This window comes from Cetorhinus maximus, unplaced genomic scaffold (assembly GCF_964194155.1).
Source record: "Cetorhinus maximus unplaced genomic scaffold, sCetMax3.hap1.1 HAP1_SCAFFOLD_998, whole genome shotgun sequence".
In the NCBI taxonomy this organism is placed as follows: domain Eukaryota; kingdom Metazoa; phylum Chordata; class Chondrichthyes; order Lamniformes; family Cetorhinidae; genus Cetorhinus; species Cetorhinus maximus.
The window spans coordinates 1,140-17,298 of NW_027596940.1; the positions used below are offsets into that span (position 1 = coordinate 1,140).

The 16,159-nt window shown below is 42.9% G+C and overlaps 1 long non-coding RNA gene across 1 annotated transcript; it reads left to right on the forward strand.

The window, feature by feature from the left end:
- Positions 1 to 206: 206 nt before the first annotated feature.
- LOC144675549 (uncharacterized) lies at positions 207 to 10,971 on the forward strand. The gene is made up of 2 exons (XR_013575079.1): positions 207 to 337; positions 10,810 to 10,971. It is a non-coding gene; the product is annotated as an uncharacterized LOC144675549 (long non-coding RNA).
- The last annotated feature ends 5,188 nt before the right edge of the window (positions 10,972 to 16,159 follow it).

Here is a 16,159-nt window from a genome sequence, read left to right on the forward strand (position 1 = left end):
CCCATCTCTCCCCCCCCCCCCACCCCCCATCTCTCCCCCCCCACCCCCCCATCTCTCCCCCCCCACCCCCGCCTCCTCAGGAACGAACCTCAGGATAAATCTGCAGGAATGGGTTCAGATGGGCCAACAATCTCTCTCAAAGTTATCCTGGCTTCTTATTTCATTTTGAACTTGACTATCTTCATAAGGTTAATCTAAAGTTTTAATTTTAGAAATAAAAGGAAGATCATGCGGATATTTACTGTGCCTCCGGCTGCCGATCCAACACCTGAGCCCAACTTTTATGACAACTTACAGAAAGTTCGTTTACGCCAACAGTTAGAGATGTACTACATTGGTAAGTATGTTCAGTGCTGATTTCCTAAAAATGTTTGAATTTTGAAAAGGCAAGTCTTAGTGTATGTATGTTTTTGGCCAACAATGGTAGAAAGCATCTTTGATTTTGAGGAATTAATTTTCAGTCTGTGGCATCGCTGGGAAGGCCAATATTTATTGCCCATCGCTATTTACCCTAAGAAAGTGGAAGTGCTGAGCCACCATCTTGAACCACTGCATCTGTAGCAGTTTGATACAACTGAGCAGCTTTCAAGGTCCCTTCAGTGGGTAGTTAATGTGGGACTGGAATTTCTGTAATCTTGTCCATCGACGAGAACAGGGGCTGCAGGTTAGATGAGTGAACTGACCATGGCACCATGGTGCAGGGAACCATTAGAAGCGGAGGGAATGAACAGAAATGTAATGGCAGTAGGGGACAGTATAGTCAGGGGGGTGGACACAGTTGTCTGCAACCAACAGAGGTTTCACCTAGCAGCCAACAGACCATCAACATTAAGATCTAAGATTCGGAGAGTATGCCTATTGCTGTAAAATTTTACGTTTCAACACCCCATATGGAACATCGTCCTGAGCAAGATCTACCAGCAGACATCCTTTGGATCAAGGAATGGGAAACACGGGAAGTCACTAATTAGTTCCTTGTGACAAACCCCATCTGTTGAAAGGCGGTCTTTGAACTACTACAGCGAGTGTGACCCTTGCTAAATAGGTTCAGGAGAGGCCAAGGCCCCTGTGTAGCCAACCTCCACCACTGGGGCCTCTGTACAAACCCCTTTTCTACTTATGGAAAGACATAAACTATACTGCACATTACCAAGGAGTTCCTCTCTACAGACTAAGTGGTGGACCAATCACCTTAAACTCAGCAAATGAGGAGGCTATCGCTTGGCTTTGGGGATTGGCATTCGCTAAATAAATCTGCAGCCAGAGTGAGAGTCCAGAAGGCTGTGTTACTTGTCCGGTGCCAGTGTTTGGGACATCTACTCAGGACTGGAGAGGAACTTGCAGTGGGAAAGTAAAGATTCAGTTGTTATGGTCCATTTGGGTACCAACGACATAGCTAAGACTAGAAAAGAGGGTCTACTTGGGGATTATGAGCAGCTAAGGATAAATTAAAAAACAGAACCAGAAAGGTAATAATCCATAGATTACTGCCTGAGCCACGATGAAATTGGAGTCGGGTAAATAAGATTAGAGAGTGTTATGAAAATCAAACTTACCTTAGTTTTGAGAGTGGCGGTTAGATACTTCAACTCCCGACGGACCTTGGAGCTTTTGTGCATGTGCAGACCGGGAGTGGGTTGCACATGCGCAGTTCTGCATTTTTACATTGTAAAATTTACAGAATGCCTGTGCAAGAAGTAAAACAGCATGAAAACCTTGGTCAGGTGACCGGGAGCAAGACACCAGCTACAAGACAGGTCCCAAAGGGAACAGGAAGAGGTCTGAAAAAAAAGTCCCGGAGAGGGAACGGGGACAGGAAAAGGTCCCAGTTCAGTTATAAAGAGAGGAGCAGAGAAACAAGCTCCAAACAGGAAAGGGCTGCAGGATGCAGATTTTAGGTGAAGAAGGCAGCCAAAGGTTGGTGACTTCATGCTGTGGGCCCATTGGCGAGAAGGCACCCCTTTGGGGATCAGTAATGTCCTGTGCTTGTGAGTGGGTGATTGAGTGTATACTTGTGAATCCAGGGGAACAGAATCTCGGGAGACGAGATTGAAACCCTGGGCTGCCGTTGATGCAGTCCGAGTTGGAGCAACATTTGGAGAGAGTTCCAAGGCTAGATCTCCAAAGGTGAATACTGGAATCCCTCATGCGAGAGACAAAGTTTCAGTGAAATTGGTTGACTTAGTGTTATTGATGTCTGGGTGGGTTGTTGAGAAATCCATCTGCTCTTTAGTGTGTAGTATGGTGTGTTCGACCACGGTTTGCCTCTTAATTCACATGTACCCCATGTTTACCCAATATGTTAGAGTATAAGATAGATATTGTAAATTGTTTTATCTTTCTGATCCGTATAGTGAAGTTTATTTTTGTTTGTTCAAAACCTGTGGAATCTTATGGCTTTATTCACTTAATGTCTTTTAGAGGAATGCAGCAAGACATCCTAACTTTTTTTAAATTCATTCACAGGATGTGGGCTTTGCTGGCTGGGCCAGCATTTATTGCCCATCCTAGTTGCCCTTGAGAAGGTGGTGGTGAGCTGCCTTCTTGAACCGCTGCAGTCCATGTGGTGTAGGTACACCCACAGTGCTGTTAGGGAGGGAGTTCCAGGATTTTGACCCAGCGACAGTGAAGGAACGGTGATAAATTTCCAAGTCAGGATGGTGAGTGACTTGGAGGGGAACTTCCAGGTGGCGGTGTTCCCATGTATCTGCTGACCTTGTCCTTCTAGATGGTAGTGGTCATGGGTTTGGAAGGTACAGTCTAAGGAGCCTTGATGAATTCCTGCAGTGCATCTTGTAGATGGTACACACTGCTGCTACTGTGCATCGGTGGTGGAGGGAGTGAATGTTTGTGGATGTGGTGTCAATCAAGCGGTCTGCTTTGTTCTGGACAGTGTCCAGCTTCTTCAGTGTTATAGGCGCTGCACTCATCCAGGCAAGAATTCCATCACACTCCTGACTTGTGCCTTGTAGATGGTGGACAGGCTTCTGGAGTCAGGAGGTGAGTTACTCGTCATATGATTCTTAGCCCCTGACCTGCTCTTGTAGGCACAGTATTTATATGGCTAGTCCAGTTCAGTTTCTGGTCAATGGTAACCCCCAGGATTTTGATAGTGGGGGATTCAGCAATGATAATGCCGTTGAATGTCAAGGGGTGATGGTTGGATTCTCTCTTGTTGGAGATGGTCATTGCCTGACACTTGTGTAGTGCGAATGTTACTTGCCACTTGTCAGCCCAAGCCTGGATATTGTCCAGGTCTTGCTGCATTTGGACATGGACTGCTTCAGTATCTGAGGAGTCGCGAATGGTGCTGAACATAATGCAATCATCAGTTAACATCCCCACTTCTGACCTTATGATGGAAGGAGGGTCATTAATGAAGTAGCTGAACATATTTGGGCCTAGGACACTGCCCTGAGAAACTCCTGCAGTGATGTCCTGGAGCTGAGATGACTGACTTCCGACAACCACAACCACCTTCCTTTGTGCTAGGTATGACTCCAACCAGCGTAGAATTTTTCCCAATTCCCATTGACTGCAAGATGATTCTAGTTTTGCTAGGGCTCCTTAATGCCACACTCGGTCAATTGCTGCCTTGATGTCAAGGGCAGTCACTCTCACCTCACCTTGGGAGTTCAGCTCTTTTGTCCATGTTTGAACCAAGGCTGTAATGAGGTCAGGAGCTGAGTGGCCTTGGCGGAACCCAAACTGGGCATCAGTGAGCAGGTTATTGCTAAGCAAATGCTGCTTGATAGCACTGTTGATGACCCCTTCCATTACTTTACTGATGATCGAGAGTAGACTGATGGGGCGGTAATTGGCCGAGTTGAATTTGTCCTGCTTTTTGTGTACATAGCTGGGCAATTTCCCACTTAGCCGGGTAGATGCCAGTGTTGTAGCTGTACTGGAACAGCTTGGCTAAGGACGCGGCAAGTTCTGGAGCACAAGTCTTTAGTACTATTGCTGGAATATTGTCAGGGCCCATAACCTTTGCAGTATCCAGTGCCTTCAGCCATTTCTTGATATCACGTGGAGTGAATCGAATTGGCTGAAGACTGGCATCTATCACAGATGGGGACCTCCGGAGGAGGCCGTGACGGTTCATCCACTTGGCACTTCTGGCTGAAGATTGTTGCGAATGCTTCAGCCTTATCTTTTGCACTGCTGTGCTGGGCTCCCCCATCATTGAAGATGGGGATATTTGTGGAGCCTCCTCCTCCAGTGAGTTGTTTCATTGTCAACCACCATTCACGACTGGATGTGGCAGGACTGCAGAGCTTAGATCTGATCCGTTGGTTGTGGGATCGCTTAGCTCTGTCTGCTAATGCTGTTTATGCTGTTTGGCAGGCAAGTAGTCCTGTTTTATAGCTTCACCAGATTGACACTTCATTTTTAGGTGTGCCTGGTGCTGCTCCTGGCATGCCCTCCTGCACTCTTCATTGCACCAGGGTTGATCCCCTGGCTCGATGGTAATGGTAGGGAGTGGGAGATATGCTGGGCCATGAGGTTACAGATTGTGTTCGAATGCAATTCTGCTGCTGATGGCCCACAGCGCCTCATAAATGTCTAGTCTTGAGTTGCTAGATCTGTTCAAAATCTATCCCATTTAACAAGGTAGTAGTGCCACACAACACGATGGAGGGTATCTTCATTGTGAAGGCGGGACTTTGTCTCCACAATGACTGTGCAGTGGTCACTCCTACCGATACTGTCCTGGACAGAGATGCGTCAGCGGCAGGCAGGTTGGTGAGGATGAGGTCAGGTATGTTTTTCCCTCTTGTTGGTTCCCTCACCACCTGCCGCAGACCCAGTCTAGCAGCTATGTCCTTTAGGACTTGGCCAGCTCGGTCAGCCGTGGTGCTACCGAGCCACACTCGGTCATGGGATTGAAGTCCCCCACCCAGAGTACATCCTACACCCTTGCCACCCTCAGTGCTTCCTCCAAATGATGTTCAACATGGAGGAGCACTGATTCATCAGCTGAGGGAGGGCAGTAGGTGATAATCAGCAAGAGGTTTCCTCGCCCATGTTTGACCTGACGCCATGAGACCTCATGGGGTCTGGAATTGATGTTAAGGACTCCTAGAGCAACTCTCTTCCGACTGTATACCACTGTGCCGCCACCTCTGCCGGGTCTGTCCTGCCGGTGGGACAGGGCATACCCAGGGATGGTGATGGTTGTGTCTGGGACATCTGTAAGGTACGATTCCATGAGGATGACTATGTCAGGCTGTTGCTTGACTAGTCTGTGAGACGGCTCTCCCAATTTTGGCACTAGTCCCCAGATGTTAGTAAGGAGGACTTTGCAGGGTCAACAGGGCTGCGATCCACTTGCGATGAAGGCCAACATGTTACTTCCCTTCCTAATTACATGTTGCACCTGCATGCTAGCTTTTAGTGACTTGTGAACAAGGACCAGGCCCCTTTGGACAGCAACACTTCCCAGCCCCTCTCCATTTAAGTAATATTCTTTCTTTCTGTTTTTTTTCTACCAAAATGGATAATTTCACCCACATTCGCATTATATTCCATCTGCCATGTTCTTGTTCATTCACTTAGCCTGTCCAAATCCCCTTGAAGCCTCCTTGCATCCTCCTCACAACTCACATTCCCTAGTTTTATGTCATCAGCAAATTTATATGTATTACATTTGGCCCTCACATCCAAATCACTTCTATAGATTGAACAGCTGTGGCCCAAGCACTGATCCTTGCAGTACCTCAATAGTAACAGTCTGCCATCATGAGAGTTACCTGTTTATTCCTTTTCTCTGTTTTCTGTCTGTTAACCAATTCTCAATCCATAGCAGTATATTACCCCCCAAATCCCATGTGTTCTAATTTTGTTTACTAACCTGTGTGGGACCTTATCGAAAGCCTTCTGAAAATCCAAATGCACCACATCTACTGGTTCTCATGGCACCAGTTCGAAGTAAAGAGGGAGCTGTACGTTGGAGTGGTCTTTAGCTGAACCATGGTGAGACCAGTATCCTGGTGAGCGTTATAACTAGGACAGTAGAGAGGGTTTTCAACTAAGTAGTGAGGGTGAGGGATCATGTGAGGAGAGGCGGTAGCATCGTGGTATTGTCACTGGACTAGTAATCCAGAAACACAAGGTAATTATCTGGAGACCTGGGTTCAAATCCCACCATGGCAGATGGTGAAACTTGAATTCAGTAAAAAAATCTAATGATGACCACAGAACCATTGCTGATTGTCATAAAAACCTAAGTGGTTCACTAATACCTTTTAGGGAAGGAAATCTGGCCTACTTGTGACTCCAGACCCACAGCAATGCAGTTGACTCTTAAATGCCCTCTGAACAAGGGAAATTCGTGATGGGCTATAAATGCTGGCATAGCCATTGACGCCAACATTCCATGAATTAATTTTTTTTAATGTTTGAAATTAAAGGGAAAGGACAGGCAACAGAACAAGGTAGCGATATAGATAATAACCAGTGTGGCAGGAAGGGGCAGAGCATATAAACTTAGAGCACCACCAGGTGAGGCCAGAGTTTTCAAGGATGGTAAAAAGACAGAATTAAAGGTACTATATCTGCACGCAACATTTGTAACAAAACAGGTGAATTAATAGCACTAATAGAAATAAACATGTATGACCTGATAGCCATTTCAGAGATGTGATTGCAAGGTGACCAAGGCTGGGGCCTATATATTCAAAGGTATTTGACGTTTCGGAAGGACAGGAAGCTAGGAAAAGGTGGTGGGTAGTGTTGGTAATTATCGATAAGATCAGTACAGTAGTGAGAGATGACCTTAGTTTGGAAGATCAAGATGTAGAATCAGTTGAGGTAGAGATAAGAAATAGCAAAAGTAAGAAATCATTTGTGGTAATAGTTTATAGGCTCCCTAACAGTTACAGTGTAGGGCAGAGTATACAGGAAGAACTAATGAGGGCTTGTAAGGAAGTTACTGCGATAATCATGGGTGATTTTAATCTTCATGTAGATTGCTAATCTGACTCATCCAAAAATAGCCTGGAAGATGAGTCCATGGGGTCCATTTGGAACAGTTTCTTGGAGCGGTACGTTCGCATGCCAACTGGGGAGCAGGCAATTTTAGATTTGGTAATGTGCAATGAGGCAGGATTAATTAATTACATCATGCTAAAGAGCCTCCAGGCAACAGTGATCATAACATGTTAGAATTTCACATTGTATTTGAGGGTGAGAATCTAAGACTAGTGTCCTAAACTTAAATAAAGGCGAATACAAGGACATGAGAACAGAGTTGGCTAAAGTGAACTGACAAAATACGTTAAAAAGTAGGACAGTTGAGAAGCAGAGGTAGGCATTTAAGGAGATATTTCATAATTCTCAGCAAAGATATATTCCATTAAGAAAGATTGTATGAGAATTATGCACCACCCATGCCTAACTAAGAAAGTTAAAGTTAAATTGAAAACAAAGGTGGATAATACTGTGAAGATTGGACAGATTTTAGAAACCAGCAAAGAATGATTTTTAAAAAAAGAGGAAAAAATTTGAGTATGGGAGGAAGCTAGCTAGAAATATAAAAACAGATAGTAAGAGTTTCTACAAGTATTTGCGAAGGGAAAGTGAGTATTGGTTCCTTAGAGAGTAAGATTGGGGAATCAATAATGGGAAACGAGGAAATGGTGGATGCATTGAACAGGTATTTTGTCTGTCTTGACTGTAGAAGACACAAAACACATCCTATGTATACTTGGAAATCAAGAAGTGAGAGAGAGGAATTTAGAACAATCACTGGGAAAAGACATTGGGGAAAACTATTAGAACTGAAGGCTGAGAAGTCTCCTGGACCTGATTGCTTGCATTCTAGGGTCTTAAAGAAGTGGCTGCAGAGATAGTAGATGCATTGGCTGTGATCTTCCAAAATTCCCTAGATTCTGGAAAGGTCCCAGCAGATTGGAAAATCACTATTGTAACACCTCTATTCAAGAAAGGAGGGGACAGAAAGCAGGAATCTATAGGGAAAATGCTAGAATTCGTTATTAAGGAGGTAATAACAGGACATTTAGAAAATTATTATCCAGTCATGTTACAGACAGGAGGGGTTTTAACTTAAACAGCCCTGATTTCTCCTCTCTCCACTCATCCGTAAACAGAAAGGTGTTTTAATTTGTTTCTCCCTTGATAATTGGTGGTGTATTTCCCAACCCCTCAGTTTTGGTGTGATCCAATTTCTAATAATAATCCCACAGCAAACTTGTGATAGGATGAACTCCGAGGGTTAGTTAATTTGCACACAAACACGGGAGGAGGGTAGCAACGTTGCCTCCTTTTCATTTTTAAAATAAAAGAGGGATAGAGAAAGAAAGATTTATAGGGCAAAGACCGCAGAGAAAAGAATTATTGTTTTACGTGTGTCCAGAATCAATGTCCGATGGTGTATTGCTTCAGAGGTTGCAGGCTGAACTGATACCTGTAGAATTGACTTACAGGATGAGGTAGGCACATGGAGATGAATCAGTCTTACAGGTGATGGTATAGAAGTTCCAGAAAAGACAGTGTAGATGGGGCCAGCCATTCAACCTGGACAGAGCCCCTATACCTAGCTGCTGCTGGGTAGATGAAAAGATGGCAGACTGAGCTTTGCAGCTCCACAAGGAAATATTACTGGTTCTACCAGCTAGGGGATCATGTCACATGACTCTCACCACTCCACTTTGGCATTGACAAAGGGTGTGTGTCTGTTTGTCTGGGTCCCTGAGATTGTTAATGTTTCAAACATTAAGTCTTAAAGGGAAATTGCAGGGTTCTTTGTCCGAGCAGATGAATGGGTTCTGGTTGGCCAGGCCTGGCTTATGAACTGTAGATGGCCTTTGTATAGTTCTCTTTCAATTTGGTCTCTGCAGCCCACAGGAATTGTTGGCGTCTCTTCAGAGATAATGAGGCCCAAGCTCCTGTGATACTGCCCTGGTAGCTCTTTTGTTTAGGGCCACAGACAGACATAGCTTTAAACATTTTAAAAGATCATTGTTCAGTTTTTTAAATTTTAGAAATTAGCCATGAGGATATAGATATATATATATAGATTTTATAAAAATATGGAGTGTGAGTCAAGTTTGAGTTAAATAGATTTTTGATTGACAAGGGAGCCGAGAGTTATTGGGTGGTGGGGGGGAATGGGGGGGCAGACGGGAAAGTGGAATTGAGGCCACAATTAGATCACCCATGAACTTATCAAACGGTCGAGGAGCTGAATGGTCTACGTCTGCTCCTAATTCTTGTATCCCAACAACCCTTGGAGATTTCTGAATTCCTCTATTTCAGGCCTCTTAAAGCATCTCCGATTTTAATTGCCCCACATTGGCAACTCTGCCTTCGACTGCCTGCACTCTAAAGTCTGGAATTCCCTCCCTAAAGTTCTCTGCCTCGCTACTTACTCCTTTAAAGTGCACCTTAAAACCTATCTTTTTGACCAAACTTTGACTTCTGCCCTAATATTTCCTTATGTGGCTCAGTGTCAGATTTTGTTCCATAATGCCTCCGTGAAGAGCTTCAGGACATATTATTGTGTTAGAGGTGCTATATAAATACATGTTATTGTTGTTGTTATTGGCCCAAGCACTTAAGAGTGGTAAGTTTCTTTCTCAAAAATACATTAGTGAATCAGTTGTGGTTTTTGCGATTTTATTCTTACCAGTTTTTCCAAATTTATTTGTGAAATTACCTCAAATTTTCAAATTGCTATTGGGTTCTGAATTCATGTTCTTTGAACTATTATTCCAGTAACATAACTACCAGAAAGAGAAACTGCTGGAAAAACTCAGCAGGTCTGACAGCATCTGTGGAGAGAAAAACAGTGTTGATGTTTCAAGTCCTTATGACTCTTCTTCAGCTCAGCTTTTAAAAATATTTGTAAATATTACGATTATTTTTAATGCTTGAAATATTTCTCTATTTGTTACCTTTGTCCCTCCAACAAGAGAGAATCCAACCATCGACCCTTGATGTTCAATGGCACTACAATCACTGAATCCCCCACTATCAACATCCTGAGGGTTACCATTGAGCAGAAACTGAACTGGACTAGCCATATAAATACTGTGGCTACAAGAGCAGGTCAGAGGCTAGGAACTGTGCGATGAGTAACTCACCTTCTGACTCCCCAGAGCCTGTCCACCATCTACAAGGCACAAGTCAGGAGTGTGATGCAATACTCCCCACTTGCCTGGATGGGGACTGCTCCAACAACACTCGAGCTTGATACTGTCCAGGACAAAGTAGCCCCCTTGATTGGCACAAACATTCACTCCCTCCATCAACAACACACAGTAGCAGCAGTGTGTATCATCTACAAGATGCACTGCAGGAATTCACCAAGGCTCCTTCAACAGCACCTTCCAAACCCACGACCACTACTATCTAGAAGGACAAAGGCAGCAGATACATGGGAAAATCACCACCTGAAAGTTCTCCTCCAAGTCACTCACCATCCTGACTTGGAAATATATCACCGTTCCTTCACTGTGGCTGGGTCAAAATCCTGGAACTCCCTCCCTAACAGCACTGTGGGTGTACCTACACCACATGGACTGCAGCGGTTCGAGAAGGCAGCTCACCACCACCTTCTCAAGGGCAATTAGGGACGGGCAATAAATGCTGGCCCAGCCAGTGAAGCCCACATCCTGTGAATGAATAATTTTAAAAAAAATTTTCAATGTGGCTGCTGCAGTTGTATTTTGAGCTTGGAAGGTGAATGCAAAATTTACATGTTACTCGGCAAACATTTTTTTTAAAAAAGTAACACTTTTAAAAAAAATTTAATCAATTTGAACTAATTATTTTATATTGTTTCAGCACGAAAGTATGATCAACAGCAAGGGCAATCGGATAGTGTGCAGCTTACAGTGGACTGAGACTGTTAGTCACAGCGTGGTATCACAAAGCTACTGTTGATACTTAAGTAGAAATGACAAACTAAAGAGACTGAATCGAAGATGGAACCAGGAAAAAGGAACACCTAAAATATTGGAAGCCTGAAATCAAAGCAGAAAATGCTAGAATTTGGAACTTAATGCTCACTCCTTACAAAACAAATATGCTGGAGAGTTAGGATTACTACTCAATGTTGACCTGTTTTTCCAATCCTGCAACTAAGTCTCCAAGTCATCTGTTTTATAAAAAAAGTGATGCATGTCAGTTATGTTAATTAAATAAGTTTCTTCCCCATAAAACATGATAAGGGGAGTCAAGATCTCCAGTGCACTCAGGTGTTTGCATGACTGCTTCTTTGACCTCATGATTATAACAAAAGCATTAGTAATTAAGCAGTATGAGCAGAAGTAGACCATACGACTCCTCGAGCCTGCTTCACTATTCAATATGATCATGGCTGAGTTTCTATCTCAACCACACTTTCCTTCCCTCAACCCATATCCCTTGATTCCCTGAGAAATCAAAAACTATCAATCTCGGTCTTGAATATACTCAATAGAGCAGCCACAACCCTCTGAGAGGCTGGTACAGGTCGATAGGTGACATACATTGGATAGGATTCAATTATTCAAAATAACTTTTAACGATTGTTGGAGATAAAGGACATTTGCTTTCAGTTAAGAGGAATCTCGAAGAGTTTTATATTAAGCTCTCTTTTAACAGAACATCCTCTAATTCTATGTATGGAGTTTAGTTTTAAGGGTTTTATTTTAGCTGAAATACAGTACAGCTTCGTCTTACTCATTATTGGTGTGAGGATTCTTATTGTTACTTGGTGTTTGAAAGTTAGCTCCTTTTTAAATAATTTGTAATTGGATTTTTTAACAGAACTGTGTTAAGCCAGAATGATGTTCAAGTAGAAAGAAATAACGTTAACTGAATATGGCTTTTAGAAATAATTGTAAATGTTACGATTATTTTTAATGCTTAAAATATTTCTCTATTTGTTCCTTTTGTTCCTCTGTCCTTTTTGGTCCTGGTATAGCCACAGGCATTCATGGCCTGGTGGCAGTTTTTGAAATGAGAATTTGGGCAATGTTCTTGTGCTCAATAACCTTGGCACCATCTAAGTTAAGCTCACTCGTGCTGCAGATGTTTTTCAGCTGGGGCAAGTGGAAAGTGAGCAAGAGGGAGAATTCCACCTAAGTTTGTTTGCTGTCCTACAGCCCATTGTGGCACCTTCCAAATGCTGCATTGACAGTAATTGACTAATTTGAGCCAAACCAGAGATTCTGGTTTGTATGGTTGAGTACTGCATTATCTGGTGTATTTACCAAGTGGGACATTGGAAGCTTTTTATATACTAAATTACTAAATACATGATGGTGAGGTTATGTTTATGTTAGTAAACTTTTCTAAATGGTGGCTTAATTTAGTTCATAATTTACTTCAAACTTCACAGCTAACAGAAAGCAGCAGTTTCCTCCACATACTCATCCACATATTACACTTAAACCAGTGTTGATTCGACTGGACCAGAGTATATGCTTTACTTGTGAAATGCTGACAAATGTGATTACTAATAAATAATTTCAAAGTGCTGTATGTTACAATGTAAAATTGTTTTAAATAATGTAGATGTGCTCTTTTAAGTCTACTTGTTTGGATGAGGGAACCAAATGTAATATTTCCAAGTTTGCTGATGACACAAACCTTGGTGGGAATGTGAGCCGTGAGGAGGGTGTTAAGAGGCTTCAAGGTGATTTAGACAGGCTCAGCGAGTGGGCAAATACATGGCAGATGCAGTATAATGTGAATAAGTGTGAAGTTATCCACTTTGGTAGGAAAAACAGAATGGCAAAGTATTTTTTAAATGATAGATTGGGAAACGTTGATGTACAAAGGGACCTGGGTGTCCTTGTACAATCACTGAAAGCAAGCATGCAGGTGCAGCAAGCAGTTAAAAAGGCAAATGGTATGTTGGCCTTCATTGCGAGAGGATTTGAGTACAGGAGCAAGGATGTCTTACTGCAGCTGTACAGGGCCTTGGTGAGACCACACCTGGAGTATTGTGTGCAGTTTTGGTCTCCTTACCCAAGAAAGGATATACTTGCCATAGAGGGAGTTCAGCGAGGTTTAATCAGACTGATTCCTGGGACGGCAGGATTGTTGTATGGGGAGAGATTGGGCCGACTAGGCCCTGTATTCACTGGAGTTCAGAAGAATGAGAGGAGATCTCATTGAAACATATAAAATTCTGACAGGGCTGGACAGACTGGATGCAGGGATGATGTTTCCTCTGGCTGGGGGGTGGGGAGGTGGTTTAAAACAAGGGGTCACAGTCTCAGGATACGGGGTTGGCCATTTAGGACTGAGATGAGGAGAAACTTCTTCACCCGGAGGGTGGTGAACCTGTGGAATTCTCTACCACAGAGGCTGTGGAGGCCAAGTCACTGAATATATTTAAGAAGGAAATAGATAGATTTCTAGACTCTAAAGGCATCAAGGGGTATGCGGAGAGGGTGGAAGTACGGTGTTGAGATAGAGGATCAGACATAATCATATTGAATGGTGGAGCAGGCTGGAAGAGCCGAATGACGACCTGCTGCTGCTATTTTCTATGTTTCTCCTTTCTGGTCTCCACACAGTGCTGCACATGGATAAAGTGCCACATCAAAGGTCATTGCGGAAAATAAAAGCTCATGCTCTCTCGGTCAGTTCTGTGATCTTCTGCTCCCAACTGGAAAGCAGTCTTCAGTTTCACATTCAGTGCATGCCTGGCAGCTCAAAGCTGGTACTTTTTAACTCTTTCCAAACCACAACCCATGTGCATGATCAGTCATATTCTTGAATTCTGATTGGCTTGGGCAGCGCATGATCAGTCCCTGACTGGTTTAGGTGGTGTGTGATTGGTTTCCTGAAGGTCATCTATTGATGTCATTTCCTGTTGTCTCCTGACTGTCCCTCTAATGTGTCAATTATTCAATGGACCAACCCTCTCATTATAGCCTTTTCTGTTATTTCATTAAATTTTTTGACTTTCGACTGAGATAAAGGGAGCCTCAAGGTAGTTTTCATGTCATCTTGTTTGAAATAAGAGAGGGTATGATGTCAGTAATGCTCAATGATTGGGCGTATTGTACCAAGCGCCTAATTTTGTATAGATATCAATATCATATGTCTTGTAGAACTCCCATTAAGACAGGCACTTATCAAGGTGTTTTGCTTGAGAGAACTGCTTAACTATTATATGTTTTTGTAGTATCTGCCTGTGTTGGTACAAGTTAATTAAAAATAGTAAATGAGTACAGAGTGCTGCATAGCTGTACAGAAATTACAAAGTTACATAAAGCCTATGTAAAATACATATAAAATCAGTGCATAAAGATGATTGGTCTGTTACCGTTAAGGGAGCAAGATGTACTTAACTTACAACATTATAATTACATGTTCATAAGGAATAACAGTCACAAGAACTACATAGCTACAAAAACTGATTACAGAACTTAACTCTAAGCTAACAGAAAGAAAGTGACTGCTCTTTTTACAATACTACAAGTTGAATGGACTAAACTAATTCTGAGGAAATAGGACTAACTGTTTCAAACCATGCAGCTGTTTTACTTCACACAATGGGCTTTTGAATTTTGGGGATTGCAAATTGGTAAATTTTAATTGCTAGGGAGTATCATGGTTCCAGACTAGGACTGCTCAACATTGAGATCTTTGCAGCGCTGACCATGTGGTGTTTCTCACTTGTCAAGTGTGGATGCGACTGCTAACAAGAACCTAGTCATGAGATCTACTAATGTCCTAAATTGACTACAATTCAGCAGAATATCATAGGGTTAACTGATTAATGTACTTTGGTTACTTGATAATTACACACAACTAAACTACAAACTGATTGCAAATAATTATTCAATGTAAAGTTTTATAGAGTGTGTAGTTGAGAGTTTTGTTCAGGTGGGAATTCAGTGCAGAGGGGCAAAGAGGTTCTCCTTTTTCTACTCTTTTTCAGCATCCGGTAGTTTGTGAGTTTTCTTCTTTTGTCTCCATGCTAGGTGAGTGCAACTTTCTGTTACTTTATCTGTGCAAATTATTAACCAATTGATTAATTAAATGAAGAAGTTTGGACAGGAATAGCAGGGCTGGAGGTGTGCCATGACTGTAGCTTGTGGGAACCTGTGGAATGCACTGCAATCCCGGATAACCATATCTGCAGTACGTGTCTGCAGCTTAGGCAACTTCGGCTCCAAGTTGCTGAGCTGGAGTCTAGTTCCAGACATTGAGGGCATCAGGGCTAGTGAGAGCTACCTGGACAGTTTGTTTCAGGAGGCAGTCACACCCCTTAGGTTAGGCAGAACTTTAGAGGTGGTCAGGGACAGGGGTGTGTGACTGCGTGTCAGGCAGCCAAGAGGAATCAGCATGAAGTGATGGAGGAGCCTCAACCCCTGGCTTTATCCAGCAGGTACGAGGTGATTGCTACTAGTGTGGGTAAAGAGAAGGACAGCACTGGACATGGCACCATGGTGAAGGATGCCATTCATGTGGGGGGAGCGAAGAGGAATGAGGTACTGATAGGAGATAGTATAGGCAGGAGGATAGATACTATTCTCTGTAACCATTGTTATGACCACAGACGGTGTTAGTTGCTGCGCAAACCAAATCCCAGAGGGAAAAACTTGGTTTACAGGCCATACGCTTTTTTTATATTCTGAAAATGAGAAGGGGACCTACTGTTCTCAGCAGTAAGAAGTCCGGTAACAATTTTGGGATTTTAAAAATTGATGGTAAAAGTTTTATTAACAAGAATAAAAGAAAACTTCACACAAGGTTACAGATACACAGTTAAACTTAGTTTTACAAAACATTCCCCCAAAAGACTCTCTACTTGGTCAGACCTGCAATTAAATACCTTCCAGGCAACGCTCCCTTATAGATGTTTAACTATAAAAAATCCAGTAATATTACCCAAGGCAAACTGCTGCAGCTTCAATAAAGGCATACCACATGACCTGTAACTCTCTTCCACTCTGCTGTGAAAATCCAAACTTCAAAATAAAACTGCTGTTTGTATCCCAAAGCTTTTCTGGCTTGACTTGATGGTTGATTCAAACTGCATCCTCTCTCAGCCACATCTCCAGCTGCTACATCTCACAGCTCCAGCTCAACAGCTACAGCCCAAAGCAGCTACCTTAAGCTCTCAACTGTAACTCTAAAATACCTTTTGTCCCCTTTCATCTCAGGATCCATTGTTCTCACACCTCTT